The 11092-nt window shown below is 37.8% G+C and overlaps 1 long non-coding RNA gene across 1 annotated transcript; it reads left to right on the top strand.

Moving 5' to 3' along the window:
• Positions 1-8867: 8867 nt before the first annotated feature.
• Positions 8868-11092, top strand: LOC120270671. The gene is made up of 3 exons (XR_005539662.1): positions 8868-8906; positions 10569-10663; positions 10876-11092. It is a non-coding gene; the product is annotated as an uncharacterized LOC120270671 (long non-coding RNA).

Below are 11092 nucleotides of genomic sequence, written 5' to 3'. Positions count from 1 at the left end.
GTCTCGAAACGAAAACATGATGATAAAAAAGATCAAAGCATAGAAAAACACTCTGAGTGAGAGAATAACTAAGAAAGAGACAAGGATGAGATCGAGGAGATAGTTTGTGAGAACTGTAAGGGTGTAACCATGGAAAACAAAGATAACCAAAAACTCAAAATTTAGCGGACAACTCCTGTTTGTTGAAGAGCTTTTGGAAGGGACAAAAAAGAGAGGTTCTTCTTTGGCATTCAATTAATGAGATATATCAGTTGTAAGCAAATGCATAGGACCAAAAATGTTGTTGGGAGAGAGGCACGATGTAATAGTGCATGGTCAGTTTCAACAATGTGTCGGTGGCGTGCGTTGAGAGAAGCCATTATGTTTAGGTGTATCGTAGTATGTGGTGGAGTGGTGAGATGTGTGATGCCACTAGTGGAAAGGAGTGAGCGATGAGCAACATATTCTCCGCCATTGTCTGTAAACAAGGTTTTGATAGTGGAAGAGAAATAATTTTTAACAAGAGCTTTAAAGGTAATAAAAGCAGTAAATATCAAATTTATTTTTGAAGGGGATAAAACCAAATATATTTGAGTAGCGTGATTCACGAAATATAACTTAGTATTTATAGCTATCAACAGAAAGAATAGGTGAAGTCAAACATCGGAATAAATAACATCAAGAGGAGCAGAAGAGGTAACAGAAGGCGAAGGAAATGGAAGCTTGTGACTTTCATTAATATTGCAAGAAAGAACAAGAGAAGTTTTTGAAAGCAGATTGAAGAAAAAGAAACATTAAGCGAAGACAACATTTTTTAAGAAGTTTAATGGAAGGATGGCCCTAAACTGTTTGTGCCATTGCAAAAGAGAAGATGACACGTGACGATGATAAAAGCTTAACATCAGTGGGTGGTGGATGAGTGAGAAGATAATTTGGCGAAAAGATAAACACCATCATGGCGTGACTCGTAACCATAGCTGTCCCCGTATGCAGAGTCTTGCAGCTTGAAAGCAATCATCAACAAATGCAGCAGATCACATCATAAGTAGCACACAAAGGCGGGAGTAGATTTATAGACATAGTCTGGGACATGTAAAAATTTATCTAAAAATAAGTGTTGTAAAAGAGATGGGTAAATATATAGTGCAGAGTAAGCGATGTAAAGACATGTACCATCACCGAGAACAATGCTTGTCGAGAATCGGAATAAGGGAATGCAAAGAGAGTGCTTAGATCATTGGTGATGTGGTGTGAAGCACGCAGTCAAGTACCCGAGTCGGATGAAGTAACGTGCAAATAATAAGTAGCCATGTTAGCTTGTGGCTGAGGCTGCGAGTGATCAACGATTGCCACATATCGATACTTACCAAGATATCTCTGTGGTGTTGACCAAGGTGATGCGATGGGAGGACGAGTCCCCATCTGCGGGTGAGTGAAATGATGAAGTCGAGACCTAGCGGCGATGACCCATGAAACTGAGGTCTAGGAGTATGAGTGGGCTGATATTGGAATCCAGAGGGCCTAGTAGAAGTAGTGAAAGCTGGCAGGAGTAACTTGGTGTGAATTCGAAGTCGTAATTGAGTCTTCATGGTTGAGTGGGATTTCAAAGCAGTTCCTCGATCTCGATAGGGTGAATCTCAAACTTGAAAAGGAGCATGAGATAGATTGGAGTATCTTTGGACCAAGCCAATTTAGAATGTGGATTAAGAGATCATCAAAGTCAGCGGGCTTGTTCATAAGAGTGAAGGAGTCGTACTGAGTTACGATGTCACTGCCAGGTTACGATGTCTCTGCATATAGGCAGTGATCGTCTAAGTGCCCTGTGAGAGGTTAGCAAGACGACTGCGAAGTTCCATGATACGACCACGAGACGGGGAGGCATAAGTTTTTTCCAAGATTTTCCAAGCATCACATGCGAGAGGAAGAGGATGCAATAAATGGTACTAAGTAGGACGAGACTAATTCAATGATGGTATTAAAAATAATTGAACTTGACCAACCCAGTGCAAAGGTGGATTAGAGTGCAGATGAAGTGGAATCGAGTACTTTGTAACGATGTAGATGGACATGGATGTGTGCCATCAACAAAAGCTCAACGAGACCATACCCAATTAACAAAGAGTTAAATTGAGCACGTCATGCAACATAATTTGTAAAAGTAAGTTTGAGAGGAGCACGAGCAACGACATTGATGGTAATGATGGAATCTCGCTGATCCCTGTGAAGTGGAGAAGATAGGAGAAATTGAAGAGACAGTAGTAGAAACACTATGTTTTTTAATATTAGACATGATGAGTACAATATCTAGTAAGATACCATCTGAAAGTACAACAACTTAATATATATTTGTTTCCTTAAAAGAAAAACCTTAATATTTTTGAACAAGGAGAAAAAAACAAACATGAAAAGAAGAAACAAAAATTATATATAGAAATATATATATGACGGAATAGAGGAAGAAAGAAAATTGATATTTTTGTTTGTTTTTTTGTTTTTTTGTTTATTGTTGTTTTTTTGTTTGTTTTTTAGGAGACTTCAAACCTTATGTCTACAGGTTTGTGAAGATTGATGGCACGGAATGGATGATCGGATCTTGTTTGTAAAATGACGGATCTAGGTTGTGGGTGGTCGGATCTTGAGAGGATTATAATGGGAAAGACAAGAATGAGGATGGCCAGATTTATGAGGAGATAGCCAGATCTTGAGAGAATACAAGAATTAGGCCGGATCTAGGAAGAGATGACCGGATCTAGAGATGATTGAAGGCAAGGAGAAGATTGCTTTGGATCTAGCTTGTAGGGTGGCGAATCTTGGTTGATGATAGCGACGTCGGCATTGTTGATGATGTTGCTGATGTCGGAAGGAGGAGCTTTAGGCGGGAATCCGAGCTGCATCGGCGTTAAGGATCGTGAGTGAATTGGTGTTACCCTTTAAGGCTCATTACCATGTAGAGGAAGAAGGTTGTTGTTTATTGATGATCAATAGTTATATATTAGAAGGTGTGGGAAAAGGAGTAACATCACTAATACATGTAACATGTCGCGGTGTTCTAATAACCCTAATAAGATGTTCATCATGTCGGATTTGAATTGCTCAGAAGAGCAGGAATAGCTTGTATAGATTATGTCGTCAACATACAAACTTATAAGCAGGATCTCTCCATTTTCAAGTCCTTTCTTGTAAAGAGTATGCTCGTTCTTACTCTTAATTGTAGACCAGATGTTCTTCTCCCTTGATTGTATAGCCCTCCTGTTGAATAATGAATACTTTCTCCTCAATTTTCCCATTCGAGGAAGGTGACTTCACATTGAAATGGAATACAAAGCTAGCCTACATGTGCTGCCAATGCAAGCACAATCCTCACAGTTTCTAGTTCGGCAACCGGTGAGAAAACCTTGTTGTAATCAACTCCTTATTGATGAGAATACCTCTTTGCTACGAGTCTGGCTTTTAGCTTTTGTACTTGACCATCATCAATGCATTTCGTTTTATAGACCCATATGAGAGACCCACTGCTCTCTTCCCAGGTGGTAACTCGGATAGCTCCCAGGTGGTGTTTGTTGTGATTACCGATATCTCTGCATCCATGGCCTTCTGCCAGCCTCATGCTTCACTGCTTTTGCATATTTAATTGGATCACACACAAATGTGCAAGTGCTATACACATCTATCAACAACTTGCCTTTTCTTGGAGGGACCCATCGGTGGGTGTAGTTTGTAATCTTCAACTCTCTTGACAATTCCAAACCACATCACGAGTTTGCTCCATTGTTGTCTAAATTTGACGTTGAATTGATAATAGTTTCAGCAAGATAATTACTTGCATCTTAACAGCAATCACTGGCCCACTTTGAACACTTGTCTCCTACTTCCAATGAGATCCCTCATGAAACACATCTCTACTAGTTATTACTTTGCTGGTGATCGGACTGTAGAGCTTGTAAGCCTTGGCCTCTGCACAATAGCCTACAAACACGCACTTCTCTAACTTTTCATCCATCTTGTGGTGTTTTTGTGAGGGGATGAGAGCAAACGCAGTGCACTTCCCTACTAGACATTGATACATCTTTCTGTCTACTGCAGCATCTTCCTTAGCTAGACCAAGCTTGAGATTCGGATCAATGGGAGTGGCAACAGGTTTGCACGCCATCTTACCAGTTTCCTTTAGTAAATCCAACACATACTTCTGTTGGGAAATGAAGATACCCTTCCTGGAATGAGCAACCTCAATTCTAAGGAAGTATTTTAGTTTTCTAAGGGCTTTGATCTCGAACTCTTTAGCCAAGCAGTGATTTAGAAGCTGTTTTTCTTTATCGTCATCACCTGTCACAATTATATCATCCACATAGACTAGAAGTGCTGTGACTCCTCTTGAAGTTGAATGTTTAATGAACAGAGTGTGATCCTTTTGACTCTGTTTATAACCCATAGCAATCATGACTTTTGCAAATCTTCCAAACCACGCTTGTGGGGATTGCTTGAGCCTATACAAGGCTTTCTTCAGCTTACATACTGTATGTCCAGTCAATTTTTTCTCATAACCTGGTGGAACATCCATGTAGATCTCCTCCGACAAATCTCCCTGAAGAAAAGCATTTTTCACATCAAATTGCTCCAAAGCCCAGCCATAATTTGCTGCCAATGATAATAAGATTCTCGCTGTATTCATCTTTGCAACTGGAGCAAATGTCTCAAGATAATCTATATTGTAGGTCTGAGTATAACCCTTAGCCACGAGTCTCGCCTTATGTCTTTCAATTAACCCATCTGCTTTATATTTGACTGTATATACCCACTTATATCCCACCGCCTTTTTTCCTTCAGGTAGCTTTACTAACTCCCATGTTCTATTCTTCTCAAGGGCCTCTATTTCTTCATTCATGGCTTGTTTCCATTTTTCATTGGATAATGCCTCGGATAGATTGGTGGGAATGACAGTAATGTTTAGGTTGACAAAGAAGGCTTTATTTGTGGGTGAGAAGTGTTTGAATGAAATGTAATTTGCAAGAGGGTACAATGGGCATTTGGTACATTCTCTGGTTCATTTCCTAATTGCTATGGGAAGGTTCTGATCATCCTTTTGATGGTCTATTTTGGTTGGTAAGTAGAATTCAGAGTGAGTCAGAAGATGTGACCTCATTATTGTTGGGTTTCGGATTGGCTACTTGATTGTGCCTAGGTCCAGGAGCAGCCATCGTCTGCCTTGTAAACACTTTGTTCTTCCCAAATCTTACATCTTCAAGGACAGATTGGTCTTGGACTGGTTTAGGTTCAATTGGTGAAGGAAGGATTGGACTTGGACTCTCGGTTAGGCTTGACTTGTGTATTGGTTTTGTAGGTTGAGGTTCAGGTGTGATGGTAGTGGCGTTGTCTTTTGATTGAGTGATGGTACTAGGAAAATCATCAAATCCCCAACTATCCTTATATTCTCTTTTTGAACTCTCCCCCTGAAGATAAGAATGAGGGAAATAGGACTCTTGTTCATGAAAAGTCACATCCATGGAAACATAAAATCTCTTGGAGGGAGGATGATAACATTTGTACCCTTTTTGTGTGGAGGAATATCCGACGAAGATGCATTTAAGAGCCCTTGGGTCTAGTTTTCCCCTATTGTGACTATTAATGTGAACATAGGACACACAACCAAATATCTGATGAACAAAGTTATTTGTGATTTGTAGGTGAGGGTAAAAGGTGGTTGAAATTTTAGGACTCTAGTTGGCAATCGATTGATTAAATGTGTGGAAATAAGGACTGCTTCCCCCCAAAAAGACTTTGGTACTTGTTTTTGAAATAACAAGACCCTAGTTGTCTCGAGTAGGTGACCCATTTTCCTTTTTGCCACTCCGTTTTGCTGAGGGGTGTTAACACAAGAGGACTCATGCACTATTCCTTTTTCCTCAAAGTAGGGACTAATTCGATTGAAATAATCCCTGGCATTGGATGCCTAAATCTCTTGATTTTGACTCCAAATTGGTTTTCTATCAAGGAAAAGAAATTAGGAAGTACACGACTGACGTCAGACTTTTGTTTAAGCAAGAACACCCATGTAACACGAGTACAATCATCAATGAATGAAGCAAATCATCTTGCCCCAGAAACATTTGGAATATTAGAAGACCCCCAAATATCACTATGAATAAGATGGAAAGGAAAAATACTTATTTTATTGCTGAATGGAAATGAGACATGCTTGTGTTTAGCTAGTTCACACATCTCACAATGAAATTGTCCTACATCAAGACCTTGAAACAAAGAAGGAAACAAGATTTGTAAAACTCTAAATAAGGGATGGCCAAGGCGATGATGATAAGGCCAAAATTTTCCTTTGTTAGAGGAAGAACGGTTGGTTATTAGAGAATAAGGTAGACTGCTGCCCTTGTTAATGTCGGATCGGGATGATATGTCAAGGTAGTAGAGGCCGTTCCTTTCTCTAGCACGTCCATTCATCCTCCTTGAATTCTTGTCCTGAAATACACAACAATCATGATGAAAAATCACATTACATCTTGAGTCTTGGGTAAATTTTTGGATAGAGATAAGATTGGTAGACAGAGTTGGAACATGAAGAACATTTTTTAAGGTGAGTGATGAATTTATTCTAATATCTCCTACACTAGCCACGGTTATTAAGGAACCATTTGTTGTGGCAATTTTTCTATTACTTGGACATGCGGTGTAATTTAGGAAGAAAATAGGTGAGTTGGTCATATGGTTTGGTGCACCTGGTTCCATGACCCAAGAGTAGAAAAAGGAGACTCACCTGAAGACACCAAGGAACAAGTACCTGAGGATTTTTCCAGGCTATTGATGACAGTCTTTAATCTTTCAATATCTTCATGGTTGAATCCACTAGATTCTTGTGGAAATGCTATTGTTTCTTGACTTGCAGCAACATTTGCATGTCTTCTAGCCCTTGTTTGTTCCTCTCTTGGTGTCCATTCATGACTTGGTGGCTTGCCATGGAGTTTCCAACACCTATCCTTGGTATGCCGTGACTTTTTTTACAATAGACTGCACCACGAGTTATCACGATTTTGAGGTCCTCCTTATCCTAACTTCCCATTTTTCTGAATTTTTTTGTTCTTCGATGCTTCTACGGTGAGATTGCTGTTACCATCACGCCACCATGACCGAGACATCATTGCTCGGGGAATCAAGCATTAGTCCCCTTCTACTTTCCTCACTCCGGATTTTTGCAACAACTTCATTAAAGCGAGGAATTTACGGTTTTCCAAGAATTTGAATCCTAACTTGATCAAACTCAGGATTGAGTCCTACCAAAAAATCATAGATCCGGTCTTGTTCAATGAATTCTTTGAGAATTGCAGCATCATCTGGACATTTAGTTTTAATCACCCTATGGTGATCGAGCTCACGCTAAAGAGACTTCAATTGATTTGCATATTTTGTAACATTCTTGTTCCCTTGCTTTGCGACCATTGTTTTTCACCTTCACATCATAAACTTGGGCAGCATCCTTTGCCTTGGAGTAGGTTTGCTGAATTGCATCCCAAATCTCTTTTGCGGTTGACAAAAACATGCATGTATCGCTGATTTCTGGGATCATCGAGTTCCATAGCCACGCCATAATCATTGAGTCTTCTTCATCCCATGCTTCAAAAAGTGGATCATTCCTATCCGGGTTGGTGTGGCTGATTTTTCCTCTGCCTTTGAGAATGGTTCGAACCAATTGAGACCACTTAAGATACTTCCTTCCATTAAGTCGATATGCTGCCTGAATACTCTGAAGTTCTCCTTGGTGCTGGGACCGGACAGATTCTTCCGATTTATTCAAAACATAAGATTCAGATATCTTTGATATTGCCATGAATTCAATTAGAATTTGGAAAACAAAAAAAACAATTCTGTGATGAAGGACTTGTTAGACGAGAAACTGCAACAATGAAGGCTACTCGAAGAAGAAAAAAGAATCCCAACAAAGAAGAGAAGAGCCTAAAGCTCTGGTACCATAATAGAAAGTGTGAGAAGAATTGGAATTGATTTCTTGATTTTTGGAGTACAATGGGCAGCGCATATATACACACATTAACCCTAAATTAATCCCACAATTTATGGGATCCAAACAAATCAGAAAATTATTCTAACAAATCAAAAAAATCATCCTAATTTTGAATAACTACCAAAAATAACTTTTTTAATTTACAACCTCCTAATTTACAGCTTTTTCTATTTTCTCCAACTATAACACACAAGGTCTCCTAGTTTGTATGAGACTAAGGCCTTGCACTCCATACTTGATGACCTTCGCCAGCTGTTGCCTCCAATGCTCCTGTCGCACATACCTGCAATCAAATCTTAACACTATGATGCTCTTGGGTTTAAGGGTTTCCTTCTTGAACTCGTTTCTTTGATTCCCGGATTTATGTTTAACCTGAAATGATCGGATTTCCTTTTTATTTATTTATTTGTTTTTTTAATTTTATTTTTGGGTTTTCATCTTTGAATGTTACTTAAAGATCTGTGTTAATTCTTTTAGGAGAATGAGTGGTTTTAGGTTTGATCGAGAGTGGGAAGGAGACATGAAGGGAGGAGTTCTTGTGAGTGTTGAGGAATATCTTTGGCAATGCTCTTGCTGAGCTTCTGCATCACGAGTTTGGTTTTGATTCAATGGTTTTGCAGTTTTGCATCAAGTATGTATTTTTTTCATAGAGCAGAATCGACTCCCTGGACTTGGTCTGGGATGCCCTTCTTCAAGGGTGAACTGTTTACACCTTCCTTTATGTATTTATTTATGTTTTTGCTACTTCTTTTATTCTCATGGAATTGCATAGCCTTGGTTCTTGATTTGGTGACGGTGCATTTTATACTCAGAGGGCGAGGAGGCGGTTAGCTTTGTCTTAAATGAGAACACAACAAGGTCTACTACGCTTTTTGTGGCCAGTCCGGTCAACAGCAGTGTACAGGTTTGTGATTTTATCATGTTAAATTATGTGGTATCTTGACTCAAGAATCAAGAGTTGAGAACTTCCCACTATCCTGCTATGTAGTTTGTTCTTTTTGTCTTTTAATTAGCTAATGCTGGTCTATGTTGCTTGATATATTACTGGGGCTTTCTCCCTTCATTTTTAATGCATTCCATCATGATTCTTTGTTTCATTTCTACTGAGAAATTGTGAATAATAATAACCCACCATTTATTGCACGTGGAACATGAATATTGTTTGTCATGTGCATGACCGTTTTCCTTCATCCTGAACCTTTGTTTTGTTCCCACAAATTTATTTATTTTATTTTATTTTTATTTTTATTTTTATTTTTTTTTGTGAATAATTGTAGATAACCCCGTTACAGTGATCATGAGTAGTTTGTGCGTGCATGCATGTGTGTGCATGTTTCCCATGATCACGAATCTTAGTTCCATTCATATTTTTTTGGGTGATTGTAAATGACCGCATTTATCAGGTCAATCATATTTGTAGATAAACCCGTTTATCAGGCAATGATCATGATGTTGCATGCATGCATGCGTTTTAAGTCTATCATCCACATTTATCAGAATATTCTAAGATAAGTCTGAAGTATTTTAGCCAGTTTGTGTGCTCTTTACCACATTTCCATGGCTTTATGTATTTGTGTCCTGCAACTAATTGCTAATGAATGCTTTAATTTATGGTATACCTAAAAGCGTTAAGTTTGTATTATTTTTTGAATACTCCAATTCTAGTATTGTTCAATTTAGGGGATTTAACTACATGACACATCAATTTATATATATATATATATATTACCCCATTAAGTTTTTATTTTTCTTAATTTTATTGAGGTCATATGTTTAAATTTTATATTTGTTAGTATTGGAATTCTGTTCTTATAACAAGTGATGATTTTGTGGTTTATTTGGGTTTGGATAATTTTTTTATTTAAATTATACGGACACTTTTCATTGGACTATGTCTCATTTCATTCTCAGAGTTCAGAGTGGTCTCATTCTAGGTTTCACTCTCTTGATTAGTGATTAGGTGTGGTTCTCTCCCCCTGTATTTTCTTGAAGAAAAAGATAGGCAATTCAACGTCTTGTGAATTCCACTATACTAATTATGATTCTCATCCATATTTCTGTACAATTTAGGTTGACATGAGTTAGTACATTCTAGAAAAGCAACATTGTATTTTCTTGATAGTTGTTCAAGATAAGTAGTACCTTACGAGTTACAAGATTGTGGCCTGTAAATCTTTTCTTCTTGGCAAGGCTTGTTTTTAAGGTTTCCAGTGTTCATTTATGCTGATATAAAGTGTAAGCTAAAATTATCTGAGATTTGAGGTTTTTGATGTTCAGACTGTACTTTTGTTGACTAGTGGTTTATATGTGTATATATACCAATGCGTTTTGAACACACAAAGGCAAGCATACATTAAACATCTTTTCATAAAATTAAGCTTTATGTAAATTGATAGGTTGAGTATCTCAGGGGTTATTTTTTATGAACCAATAAACACCAGTGTACCTGCTTGTTTTTATGGCTATTGTTAGTTAGTCATCTTATCTGCTTCCTCTAACGTAGTTTTGTTGTTTTTGGGGTGTGTTTTAATCTGATTTTGTTTTGTGCTTTCACGGAATATCAAAGAGGATTTGAAGGTATTTATCATCTTCAAGTGACAAGGTATGGATGTGATATACAGGCTTTAAGATGGTACTCCTGCTTTTATGGAGATTATGAAGGTATGGACAACTTGAATATATTACCTGAGGTTTAATAAATCATTATTCACATAATAACTTTTATTCTTTGAATATATTGATATTCAAGCCTTTTTCAGTTATTTGTATTTGAAAGGCATTTTTGATCTGCATCACAAATAGTTTTATGAAAGGACTAATAATTAAGTTTACCATTGTATAAACAAACACTGAAGGAAATATCTTTCTTGCAGACTGTTAGTGTCCTTGTTAGTTGATCAAGTTATGTTACCTCACACAAGCGCTCCTTCTGACGACATCTTGACAAATTCTTAGGTTTTCATATTTTTTATGGTGTTAATTATCATAGAACACCAGTTGCACCGAAACAATAAAATAGGAATTCTTTACATTTTCAAGAATAAATTTTTGCAATGCAGTTTAGCATATATGGTTCACAAAGAATGGTTC

The sequence above is a fragment of the Dioscorea cayenensis genome, chromosome 10 (assembly GCF_009730915.1).
Source record: "Dioscorea cayenensis subsp. rotundata cultivar TDr96_F1 chromosome 10, TDr96_F1_v2_PseudoChromosome.rev07_lg8_w22 25.fasta, whole genome shotgun sequence".
NCBI classification, from domain to species: domain Eukaryota; kingdom Viridiplantae; phylum Streptophyta; class Magnoliopsida; order Dioscoreales; family Dioscoreaceae; genus Dioscorea; species Dioscorea cayenensis.
Note: the sequence above shows the minus strand (reverse complement) of the source record. Positions and strands in the feature narration are given on the sequence as shown.